At 36.9% G+C, this 13,592-nt stretch overlaps 1 protein-coding gene across 2 annotated transcripts in view; it reads left to right on the forward strand.

Annotated features, from left to right (window-relative positions):
- Window positions 1–13,592, forward strand: part of NKAIN2 (sodium/potassium transporting ATPase interacting 2) — a gene marked incomplete at its 3' end in the record, with an annotated part of 758,467 nt that overhangs the window by 572,557 nt on the left and 172,318 nt on the right. The gene's annotated exons all lie outside the window — the stretch shown is intronic.

The following is a 13,592-nucleotide window of genomic DNA, read 5'->3' on the forward strand; positions in this document are numbered from 1 at the left end:
CACTTTCTCCACCTGGAATCCCTGCTTCTCTCTAGGACCCCCAGGCTACAGAGGAACCTCTGGATCACTTCCATTCTGTGCACAGGCTGTTGGTGCAGGGCTACCCCAGGGGGGTGGCATTGGTCCCTGGATGCCAAACAGAGAACATGACAAATGTACCCCTGATTTTAAGTTTCTCTTAAGCCTATCAAATACCTATTACCTCTGGGACTTTGGATGTGACGACAGCCTGTCTTTCCTGCCTGTGCTTCACAATCCCCAAGCCGAAGAAGTGGACTTTATCCCCCCTATACTATGTGACAAGGACTTACCAAAATTCTCTTTAGAGTAAAATTCTATAATGTAGTCTCTTACCTCTGCCATGTAAAACTCTATGAGGTACTTGGCAAGGCCTGGCTCTTAATATAGAAACATGAATTTTTTAAAATTAGAATATTATATTCTCTTTCCCCAAGTCAAGGATTTCAAAGCTATGTATTCTTGTAACTCAAGAATTCTCTTTTGTATATCAAACTCTTACTTCTGGCTCTTTGTTTTTCCTTGCATTCTGCTTCAAGTATCCTAATTTTCCCAGAGGCAAATGGGTGATCTTGTTCGAATAGGTCAGCGAGTCAAAAGACAAAAATTATTAAGATGTTAAAAAAATATTGCACTTGATAATCCAGACAACCCTATCTAACTTGGTTTCCAAATTATACTAATTGTATGAACCAATGTGCTCTCACTAAGAAACAAAAGGAAATAAAAGAACAAAAATTATCCTCTATTTAGCTCTTGTCAAAGCCAGACCGAGAAAGGAACTCCTTATCAAAGGGAAGTAAAGGTTTTTGTCACCATTCCTATACTCTTTTATCTGTGTGTTAAGTTAAATCACCAGCCAGTTGAAACACTCAGTTTAGTGAGTTGTTTAAGTGGTGCTTGCTCTTGTCTTTTATTAATAGGAAAGTCATGTAAAACTTCTTCCGATTTTGTATCAGTTATTTGTCCATTATATTATTGACTTTTCTGTGTGAGAATATAGATTCCAATAATAGGAAAACATTTATATCTTTTGAGAAATTAACCTACTTTTACCTTACTTTGCCCCTGTTCTGTTAGTCTGTGTATTTCTTCCTATTTCCACTTTTATCCTGACTTGAAGGAAGCTCCAAAACCAATAAGATACTTAACTATTTCCACCTTTCTTTCTTAGGAAGACCTTTTAATATTATTCCATCTATGTCCCTCTTAGCCACTGCAAACTCTTGAGGTATAGATAGGGTATGATTGATGTGAACCTCCACAAACCTCATGAGTTAGGTATTATATCTTTTACAAATGAGGAAACTAAAATTTACAGCTTTATAATTTGTTAAGGTCCTATAGCTGACAATTTGTAAGGATGGGGTTAAGAATCCAGCTTTCAGACTCTGTATCAAGTGCTCTTTCAGCTCCACCAAGAATGTTTTCATTTTAAAAGAAACACAATTCCCTATTTAATGACCCAAGCCTTAGCTGTTCAATTTGTCATATAAAAATATATGATTGAGAAATTGTTTTGAACATATGCTTATATATGATTGAAAAATCATATTTATTTTTCCTTACCCTCATTTTGAAGCATTTTACATGCTGTAACACTCTCTACACCAATGTATTGGTTAACAACTTTGATAAACACCAGTAAATTATGGTCACTATAGCTTCAGAAATTGATAACACCTGCTTATTATTGCACAGTAAGATGCAGAAGATTCACCCATACCATTAACATAGGCAAATATTGATGATTTTTTTGGTGCTATTGTAAATTAGCTCCAATAAATCATGGTGAGAAAAATCCCATCATGGAGAAATGCCTCTATACCTTGATTCATCAAACAGTATATAGTGGAAATGGATTTTAACATTTGAGAATTTAATATTCAAGGTACAAAGAAGCAGAGATTTCTCTAAAGATGGCTTTCCTTTTTATAGGAAAAAAAACAAAAAACTCTTTGGGCTACATATTGCTTTATAGCTCCATACGAAAGAGGCACAGCTTTCTTTTTTCAAGATAATCCTACTTTTTCAATTGTGTTTGTGGACTAAAGCTCCCTTTTGAGTCAAGTAACTATGCTGATTAAGGAAAACAAAACAAAAGCCCCAAACTTGTATGGCTGAGTTTTTAACAAATTAATACTGTCCCCATACACAACAGGAACCCTTACAGGAAAACAAAGAGGAATTAAGTAGCACTATCAGTGGCTTTTTCCCACCGTGGGACTTTCTGCAGGATTTAGTGTAATCTAAGCTTTTTAATGTTTCTTTTACTTCTCCTCTGAGATAATCCTGCTCTATTTGAGGTCAGACATGAAGCATAATTTATGATGCCTGACTGCTTTAAAAAAGCTAGAAGCTTCCTACATTGTTCATTTATGTACGATTGGCTTAAAGAGGCTTTCTTATTAGAAAAACTTTCACCCCTGTTATTAACAGTGTATCACTTTGACTTAATACTATTAGATTTCTAAAGTAACTCATTCTGATGAAAATGAAGGTGCTGTGATTTTAAATTATTATAGAAATATGAGTTTAAATATTAGCAGTTACCCCCAAATTTGCACATAACCTGGTAACACATGTATTACATGGCATAAAATGCATTGCTTTTTAGATCAAACAAAAAAAAACATTGTGTTGTTCTTTGTGCTTCAAAATCCATTAACTTTTCTCTCCCGGGAGAACATAGTCTAAATCTGAACCTTTCTCTGTTCAATTTGTGATGGTGATGGTGATGGTGATGGGACTGGATGGGAGAAAAGCAACAGGTAATGGTTCTACTTAAAGAAGGCCAGACATAATGCTTTTGTTTTTGTTTTTTGTTTTTGTATCGGGTTCATATTTGTTCCTGATTTATGTGTACTTTCATAGTTCTCACGAAGGTATTCAGACCAGTATAGGTATGAAATACATAGTCAAGACATAATGGAAGATCCTTCATACAGATGGCCAAGAGACATATGAAAAAATGCTCAAAGTCACTAATCATCAGAGAGATGTAAATTAAAACCACAATGAGGTATCACTTCACATCTGTCAGAATGGCTCCATCAACAAATCAATGAACTACAAGTGCTGGTGAGGGTGTGGAGAAAGGGGAACCCTAGTGCACTGCTGGTGGGAATGCAGACTGGTGCAACCACTATGAAAGCAGTATGAAAGTTCCTCAAAAGATTAAAAATTGACCCGCCATTTGACCCAGTGATCCCACTTCTAGGAATATATCCTAAGGAACCCAAAACACTAATCAGAAAGAACTTATGCACCCCTATGTTCATAGCAGCGCAGTTTACAATAGCTAAGATCTGGAAACAGCCCAAGTGTCCATCAGTAGATGAGTGGATAAAAAAGCTGTGGGACATTCATACCATGGGATACTATGCAGCTATAAAAAGAAGGGTATCTTACCCTTTGGGACAGCATGGAGGGAACTGGAGTGTATTATGCTAAGTGAAATAAGCCAATCAGAGAAAGACAAGTACCACAGGATCTCACTCATATGTGGAATATAATAAACAAAATAAACTGATGAACAGAATAATCCAGAAACATAGAAGCATGGAACAGACTGAGGGATCTCAGAGGGAAGGTGGGGATGGAGGAGTGAGTGGGGAGAGATTAATCAAAGAACTTACATGCTTTTATACATAACCTATGGACACAGACATTGGTATTCGGAAGGCCTGGGTGTGGGGTGTATGCGGGGTGGAGATCAATGAAGGATAAAGGGGGACATCTCTAATACTCTCAACAATAAAGATAAATTTTTTAAAAAATTTTTAATTATACCTATTTTAAAAAAAGACATAATGGAAGATCCTTGATTGAACAGGTGAATATAGAGTGAGACTTGTGACATTTATAAATTCCAAATTAGTCATCTCACCTCCAGTCTCTCCTTTCTATGCCATTTTCTTTCTTTCATTGGCCTTTTTGCCTTAAAGAGGTTAGCGTTCTGGCTTTCTAAGTCTCTCTCCTTATGAAACCAGGAAAAGAATCACTTTGATTGTAATTCATGTTGATAAGCTAACTTTCCCAGGTATTTGCATTTTTAGCTCTATTTGTGGAATGAAAATTTTGGTATTTTGTTCAAGACACCCTAAGAAGTGGTGAGAAGGAAGGAAAGAGCCTTCTCTTTGTCACAGAAAGTATGCTAAGGTTTAGACTGGCTGACTGAGAGCATGGGTCAGTTTAATCATGTAAGATCCTTAAGTGAAACAGGCACAACAAAGTCAGCATGTGCCAGTAGATTCTTTTTCTTCTTCACTCTTCCTGCTTTAACACATTATTGGTTTAATAAAGATTTATTGGGATGATTTGAATCTTGAAGTACCAGGGTAGGGTGGAGAATGGGTGAATACAGAATGAGCAATACAAATTCATTTTCTGCCTTTTTGGAGCTCATATAAAATCTTATAGAGACAAGAGTAAATAATGACAAATACAATGAGTGATATGAAAAAGGAAGCCAGTGTTAGGAGAGTGTATAGCAGGACTTTTAACCTAGTTTTGAGTAGTCTTAAAAGTTGTCCTAGAGAAGTGACAAGCTGAGCCTAAAATGACTCTCAGGTGTCATGGATCATTGTCTCCAGGCCTTGGTGAGAAACTAACTCTTCCTGTTTCAGCTTACCCTCCTCAACGTGGTGACTTTAATGTGATATAATCTTTAGGACTGCTTACATATATCCCAACTTTCTATCTTCTGGGCATATAAAGGGATTATACTTTCCCCTCAGCATTGGGGCGGGGGGGAGTGTGATTCTCTTAGGCCAATAAAATGTGAGGAAAAATGACATACATCACCTCTAGGCAGAAGCTTTAATGGTTGGCAAATGCTTTGTCACATTCTTTCTTCCCCCAACACTACTACATTGGAATGGATAGCAAGCCTTGGGTCAACTTGAATTTTGGTGTGAGGACAATGGCAATGTGGAGCAGAGCCCCCAGCTAGCCAATGATGGACATGGAACATGAGAAAAAAGTAAATCTTTTTTTCCTTAAGCCATCAAGATAATGTGTTGTTTGTTACCGCCGCATAACCTAGTCTATTCTGACTGATACATCTGCCTACATTGCAGTTTGTGCAATTTCAAGTCCTCTAGCACAACATTAGCATCCATTCAAAGACCTATAGGTCAGAAAATGAGATTAGTGACTATATATGGTATTACAAATGTGGCATTATGTTTTTGAGTACTATATTATTTATTGGCAAGGAAGTATAGCATCATAATTAAAAGCATGTACTCTTTGCCAGCCTGAGTTTGAATCCTGAATCTTGTACTTATTAGCTGTGTGACCTTGGAAAAGTTATAAAAGACCTCTTTATCTCAGTTTCCTCATGTTTAAAATGAATATAGCAATGAGGCTACCCCATGTGTATGTTATAAGGATTCAATGAGAACAGTGTCTGGCACAAAGTATCACTATATAAGGATTCACTATTATTATCCTAACATTAAATTCAATGTAGGAAAAAATCAACCTTCAAACTAATAAATATAAAATGTAGTGATTTTTGCTGCATATCACATTTTATGTCAGAGAAAAAATGGAATATTTTCTGAATATTGTTCTTTGTTTAAATCAAGAAGTGAAAAATGACAAAGAGTGAGTATGTCATTTAATGCGAAGATCATTTGAATACTTCCATATCCTGAATGTGACTGCCTATTGGAAGACCCTTCAGAAGTAGGCAGATAATTAAGGCACCAGGCATTTTAACCAGGCCCAGTAACCTTCTAGGCTCAAAGATGATAGGAAATTTCTGGGCAGGTCAAAGAATTTCTGGGCAGGTCACCTAGAAACAGAGGCTGAGTTCTCTGCAGTGCCCTCATCAGCCTTGATATTAGTCACTGTCTTGCTTTAGGGCATAGAGCAGCATTGATACAGAGTGATCACTGGAGAAAAGTCTGGAGTAAGAGAAACAGTGCTGCCCTAGGAAACCTTAAGATTCCAGATTCCTGCTATACAAAAAGCCATTTTTGGTCCAAATCTGCAACTGAAATAATTGGTTTTACCATATCCTTCAAGCAGTTTAGCCAACATATCTATATAGTGTACATAAAGATCCCACAGCCATTCATCATCTCTCTCCTGTGACATTTGCAACCTTCTGTTATATGCAGCCAACTATTATGTTAAACCTGGCCGATTGTGCATTTCAGTGGCATTGTGAAGTGTCATAGCATTTGACGGAATGGCAAGGCTGTAAATTGCAATCTGGTCTGTGGGAAAAAATTACTTAAAAAACATTAAATTTGTTTTTGTTGCTTAGCTTATTCTCTCTCTCTCTCTCTCTCTTTCAACCCCCCTCTCTCCCTCCCTGCCTCCCTCCCCCTTTCTCTGAGTACCATTCTCTATATAACAAGACTTAATTAGAAAAAGAAAGATCACAGTGGTTAGAATGTATTGTTTTGTGTTTTTCTTAATCTCTGACTGGAAAAAGAAGAGTAACAGATTTACCCTACAAACTGGGACAGGTGGGAGATAGGTTTTTCTTTTTGTGTGTCTAATTCCATTGCATTATTTTAATGGTAAATATATCCTAAAAGGAGATAAATCTTATGCTGTTTTCTGCTGAAATAGCCCATGTTTTTCAAATACAGTGGGTGCTTCCTTTGCACTCAGACTGCTAGCAGCAAAGATCCATCCGCAGCTGTCAGCTCTCTGGATAGCAGTCCACAAATGCATGGCCATGAATTCTTCACATAAGTCAAAAGCATTGCACACGGTGCCTTACATTCAGGTGAACTGACTTCAAACTGGGCAGATCTCATATTTTATCTCTATGCTGTGTTAGTGTCTGTCATTGTGGAGAAATTTACCATTAAGATTTAAGTCTCTGGGATCTGGTGCCTTTGTGAGTTTTCTGAAAGCTTAGTTCATAGTCATGTAAATGTGTAGTGACTTTTCAAGTTCCTTCTGAGAGTCTAACAATCAACATAAATTCTTTTCAATTTCAGCACTTGGAAATTCATATAATACTGTGGAATGGATGCTGGGTATGCTAAGTCATCAAAAAGAGAAATTTGCCATTGTAGAAAGACTAAAAAGGCATTTCCCTCCTTGCTACTGCCATTGAGACACCATCACATTCAAATGAAAAATGCAGTGCTAATTCACTAGGACCTTCAGACCCTCTTAGATCAACAGTCTCAGCCCACAACAGCTAAGGCACACACAAGAAACTTGTTTTTTCCATGATTTAGTTTATTTCATAGAGAAGAAAATAAATGGGTAGTATCAAATATTGAAAGCTGTATTTGGCTGGACTGGAGGTTTTCCAAAGATTTTGATCTCAAGACCTCTTTATTCTCTTAAAAGTTATTGAGGACCTCAAAGAGCTTTATATAGGTATTAATTACCATCATGACAATTAAAACTAAAAATGTTTTAAAATTTTACCTCAATTTGTTTAAAAAGAACTTAAATCCATTAGAGTTTACTACAGATAACATATTGTCATGAAAAATAATAATTTTGTAATACAAAAAAATGTATGAAAAAAGTTGCATTGTTTTACTTTTTGCAGATTTCTTTACTGTTTGGTTTAATAGAATATAGTTGATTTTAATATCAGCTACATTAACTCTGTCACAATATCATACATCTACTGTATTCTTAGGAGAGAACAAAAAAGGCAAATGAAGTCTTAGTATTATTATGAAAATAGTTTTTTCAGAAAGGGTCCTTGGATTATACTTTGAGACCTCTGCACTAGATAGACTCTAGAGATTTCCAAAAATAGTTGAAACCTTGGATAATTTGTGAACATTAATATTATTTTGATTAGTTGTAAACTGAGACCTAAAGCAACAGTAGCACTAATCAAGTTCCTTGAAATATTTTATTTCAAGGTAATTTTTTTTATTTTTAAAATAAATTTGCATTCAAATTTCTACTGATACCATCCTTGTACTTCACCGCTCTGAACCTCCTCTCAGATCACATTCTCTCTGGTTCATCCCCTTCCTCACTCTTTTCAGGATGAAAGCAAGATTGGTGTGTTTATAATAACCAAAATAGTTGCAAAAATGCAAGACATCTTCTTACAGACTGATTCTCCTCTTTAAATATATGTGAAGTAAATAGGACCCCAAATATTTTCACTCCAGTTACTGCTTTTCCTCCAGTTTTCTCAGACTGACTTTTATTACTTAGTGGATTATACAAACTTCTCACATTTCACTACCCAAATCTCACCAATATCTATAAAAGTTTCTGCATTTCCCATTTTTCCAACTCTTGTTATTAGAGCAAGAGATTTGGCTGGGAGATGTCCATGAACTTAGGGAGAGTCTCACAGGGTGGTGGAGGGACCATAGCCAAGGTTCTGACTTCCACTTCACATGTGCAGAAACGTGATCCTTTGAGTGCAGGTAGAATTGAGCAGACTCAATGGAACGTTTGATATTAACCTCCTCAAAGAGACTGAACGTAAACCAAAATGCCAGTTCATAACATTTTACTGAGTGATATGAATTCCAAAGAGACTTGAATAATTGTATTAACTGGGTAGTATATTCCTGCACCTTAATACACTCTGTATGAGAAGCCAACGTATAATCAAAGCAAAGGAAATCAGCGGGATTGTCTACATGGGTTTTTTATTAGGCTACTGTAATCTGATGTGTCTTTTGCTATTCTAAAAAAATATTTATCTCAATATGTGATTAAGGCCCCATTTCCCCTGGATCCTGCTGCAGACTTAATCTCTCCCTCTGTAGATTTACTCCCTCTTCATTCTCTGTGAAACCACTGAGGGTTCCTTGCATTCCCAGCGCTGTTTCATGCCTCTGCATCTTTACAGAATGTACCAGGCACTGATCCCACATGGCTTGGCCTTGTATAGGTTTTATTTGGGTGGATAAAGAAGCCTGAGGTGAGTGAGACAGGAAATCTTTCTAATAATGGCTGGATATAGGATTTCAATGGGAGGGTGTTGGAACCTTGATTCCAAAAGGCAAATGCTTCAGGATGAGGAATGTCTGCAGCATATTTTAGTCAACCTTGGATACTGTTAATTTTACCAATGAGAGACTTTTGTCATGTTCCTCATGATAAATAAAAACTCAATTCTACGGAAAGAATAGAATCGCTGTGCTAAGCAGTAGGGCCTGCAGTCTTAGTCAAGATCTGAATAGCGCGAGGCTTTTGGTACCACCTCTGGAGTGAGGTCTTTCCAATGAAATGCCACCTCCACTGGAGGGAGGATGCTCGCCAGTCCTGAGGATGCTGGCCAGTCCTGACTGCACCCAGCATCGAAACTTAAACCAACTAGCAATTAGTGTCCTTGTCTGTGTTCAAGTATTTTAAAGAGAATTACAGATATGGCAGCGCAATTCAGGTTTTAACTACTCCTAAAAGCATTTCATATCCTTCATTCAACCCCACCCCTTCCCTCAACACCAAGTCCAGTAGAGACCTGGGCCCTCTTCCTGGAGAGAACTCAGCATAGATCTATATTAGTATTTACATTGCCCACGGCAATTCATTTTGCTAGTGTCTGTTTCTCCATTTGAATTGTGGGTGGAGGCAATGCTGTATTCCTTTTGTTCTGTGGTCACTGTGATGTAGCAGGGGCTCAGAAGTTGTCCAATGCATGACTCAGTGAGTGAATTGCTATGGGACTCCTCTTTTTGACTCCATGAATCCTCTTTTCCTCATGTGGACGCACTATTTCCTCAGATACATTAATACAATTGATTAGCTGACACCATTGTTTACTAAACTGTTTTCCTCTGCAGGTTATTAATGGGCATTAAGCAATAAAAGATTTTGGTAGGCAAAAAAGTCTGTGAAATGCTGAGTTAAACAAAGTCTTATAAGACTCTTTACTGTAGGACTTCCTAGAACTAATATACTAATATGCATTTTAAATCTCCAAGAATTAAACTAGGGTAAACTCTTAGGGAGGCATAACTGAAAATAAAGAAGGCCATATTTTAATATTTCACACACAAACAAATTTTTTCCAAGAAATATTGTCCTGTAATTTTCAGAAAGAAAGGAAGAAAAAAGAGAATGGGAAGAAGGAAAGATGAAAGGTAGGAGAGTGGGTGGAAGGGAAAAAGGGAGGAAGAGTGGGGAGGGAAAGGAAGGAGAATTTCCATGACTAAGTAGGTTTGTATAATATGTATTTCAAAGCCATTAATGCAAACATGTGTTCTGACTATAAACTTTTGTTCTTTTGGTTTCGTTGTGAGCCACAGTCATGCAACCTGTTCTCTAAATTCTTCAGTATCTTAAAGCCATGACCTCTTAACATTTTCCCAATCCACCAGCCCTCTCTTGAGGCTGATTTCATTCTCATTTCAGTAACTCTTGACAATACACCAAGTTCTCATACCTTCTGGTTCTGTTATCACACCCTAGTTGTAAATCCCAATTCTACAGGAAACCAATAATGTGCTTTAGACCATCTACCTCCTCCCACCAAACAGCTTAACAATGGGATACAGGACAGATGAGTGTCCCTCTAAATTCATGATCATCAATTCCCATTTTCAATGTATGTTATTTCAGATGTGCACATTTATTATGCCTTGAATAAAGAAAAATTAATTTGTCCATTAATAGTGTCTTCTCTCCTAGAGCAGCATTTGCAAAATTGCCGCCTTGTTGTGATGTTTAGAAACTAGGAACAGTGGGAGCCCTGCCCTCAGACCCCTTCTAAGGTGTTTTTTGTGCCTCCTGACTTTCTATTTTCCCTTAGAGCCATGACTCCCCAGCACCCTGCTCCTACACAGTGTGCAGTCTGTCCAGTGGCACAGCTCTGCTGACTCCTACAAGCAGGCATCTTTTCTGTCCTGTGCCATCAGCCTTCTTCCCATGCGCCCTTCTAGGGAACTGCTCTTGCCTATGGAAGCTGCCTTCTGAGGAAGGTTCTCTCTTCATCTGTGTTTGTTTTAGTAGGAGCCTGAAATGAAGTTTCAGTTGATGTGTCTAAAGCAGGTGCTGCTTCTCTCTTAATCTCCTCGCCTTTTCAATAGCCTGGGGCAGTGGTTCTCAAAGTGTGGTCCATGAACCCCTGGGAGTCACTGAGACCCTTTTAGGGGGCCCATGAGGTAAACAGATATTTTCTTTATAATGCTAAATTGTCATTGACTTTGTTCACAGTATAGATAGGTGCATTGAAGGTGCAAAAGCAATGGGTAAATCAAACTGCTGGCACCTTAGCACAAATAGACAGTAGTATTAAACTGTACCAGTAGAAATTATATTCTTTACCAATGTGCATTTACAGAAAGAAAAGAAAGCCAATATCACTTAGCAATATCCTGATCAAATAGTAAAAATTATTAATTGTATTAAATTTTAACCGCTGATGACCCTGCTTTTTAATATTCTGTGTGATGAAATGGGAGGTATGCATAAAACACTTGTATTGCATACTGAAGTTTGATGGTTATCTGGGAAAAAAAGCATCTGTGTGACTGAGTTGCAAACTGAACTAGCCACTTTTTTTTTAATAGAATATGATATTTACTTTAAAGAACAACTGACAGATAAAATATGATTATGCAAACTTAGATATTTGGCAGACATTTTTGTGAAAATGAACAAATGCACCTTAATTTTGATGCCAATGATAACATTTGAACTTTCTGGCATAAATTAGAGTTGAAATTTCTATCAACCACAGTGAGCTTAACAGCTTGCAAATATATAAAGATATTTTTGATGAGATTCTTGGTAATATTAAAATATATGGGGTTTTTGATATTTTGTAATGAAGTATGTCAACATTTGGAAAATCGACATAGCTCAGTGAGCAAATATTTTCCAAATGAGCAATAGATGATTTCATAAAATCATGCATGAGTAAAAGCTTTATGTATAGTGTAAGATATACCAGTTTTATTGTGAGGAATAATGAAAAGTTCATTGATAGGGTTGCAAATACTTGCACATTGCAAATACCTTTAAGAAACTAATATTTATTGTGTTTAGTGTTCAGTCAAAGAAGATCTGTTCCTCAAACCATGTACAAAAATTAAGTAAAAATGGATCATAGGCCTAAATATAAAACTTGAAATTATAAAACTGCTAGAAGAAAACATAGATGAAAAGCTTGATGACCTCTGGTTAGACAAAGATTTCTTAGATAAGACACCAAAAGCCCAATCCATAAAAGAAAACTATGATAAATTGAACTTTGTAAAAATTTAAACCTCTGTTCTGCAAACATGGGTAAGCAAATAAAAAGAAAAATATTTTCAAATCGTATATTTGATAAAGGACTTATAACCACGCTATGTTAATATTTCTCAAAATTTAAAAATAAGAAAACAAATGCCAAGTTAAAAAAATAAGCAAAATATTTGATTAGAAGCTTGATCAAAGATTACATGTGGCAAATTAGCATATGAAAGATGTCCAAAATGATAAATCATTAGGAAAATACTAATTAAAGGCACAGTGAGTTATCACTACATTCTTATTAAAATGTTTAAAACAAGGAAGAAACCAAAAATATTAAATACTTGCAAATATGCAAAGTGAATGGAACTCTCATATATTGCTGGTCAGAATGCAGATTGCACAGCCACTTTGGAACACAGTTTGGCAATTTCTAATAAAGTTCAATATACAGTTACCATAAGACCCAGCAATCCCACTGCTAGATGTTTAACTCAGTGAAATAAAAACTTACGGTTACACAAAAATCTGTATGTAAATGTTTATAGCAGCTTTATTCAGAATTATAAAAAAACTGGAAAAACCCAAGTTTCCTTTAATTGGTGAATGGATAAACTGTGATACTGCTATACAACAGAGTGCTACTCAGAAATAAAATGGGACAATGTACTGATACATTCAACAACATGGGTGACTCTCAAGTGTATTTTGCTGAATGAAAGAAGCCAAACTAAAAATTTACAATTTTATTGATATGGTTCCATTTATATGACATTCTGGAAAAGGCACAACTGCAGGGGCAGAAAACAGATCTGTGATTTCCTGTGGCTCAGGTGGAAGGAGTGGGCGACAAAGGGCACGGGAATTTTGGGGGGTGATGGAACTCTTCTATCTATTGACTGGACTACTGCATGCACTTATCAAAACTCACAGAATTGTAAACTTTAAAAAGGGCAAATTTTTGCCCTGGGTGGTGTGGCTTAGTTGGTTGGGCGTAGTCCCATGCACCGAAAGGACGCAGGTTCCATTCATTTTCAGGGCACATGCCCAGGTTGCAGGCTCAGTCCCAGGCAGGGGGTGTGCAGGAGGCAGCCAATCAATGTTTCCCTCTCACATCGATGTTTCTCTCACTCCTCCTCCCTTTCTCTCTCTAAAAATCAATTTTAAAAATTCTTGAAAAGGGCAAATTTTTATGCATGTATGTACGTGTATATCTAAATTTTGCCATTGTCATCATCATCATAAAAGGGAACAAAGCGTTAAAAAGGGGAAGGAGGGTAAGATAGAGGGAAGATCACAACCCCAACTCCTCCTTTATTACTGCTAAAGCTGATACCAGAAAATGTAGTGTTCATCAGTGGGCAGGTTACTGAAGTCGCAGGCTGTGGCCAATATGAGCAGGTCTCGTACCCACGGCCAGGCCACCA

The sequence above is a fragment of the Miniopterus schreibersii genome, assembly GCF_964146895.1.
Source record: "Miniopterus schreibersii genome assembly, chromosome: 6".
In the NCBI taxonomy this organism is placed as follows: domain Eukaryota; kingdom Metazoa; phylum Chordata; class Mammalia; order Chiroptera; family Miniopteridae; genus Miniopterus; species Miniopterus schreibersii.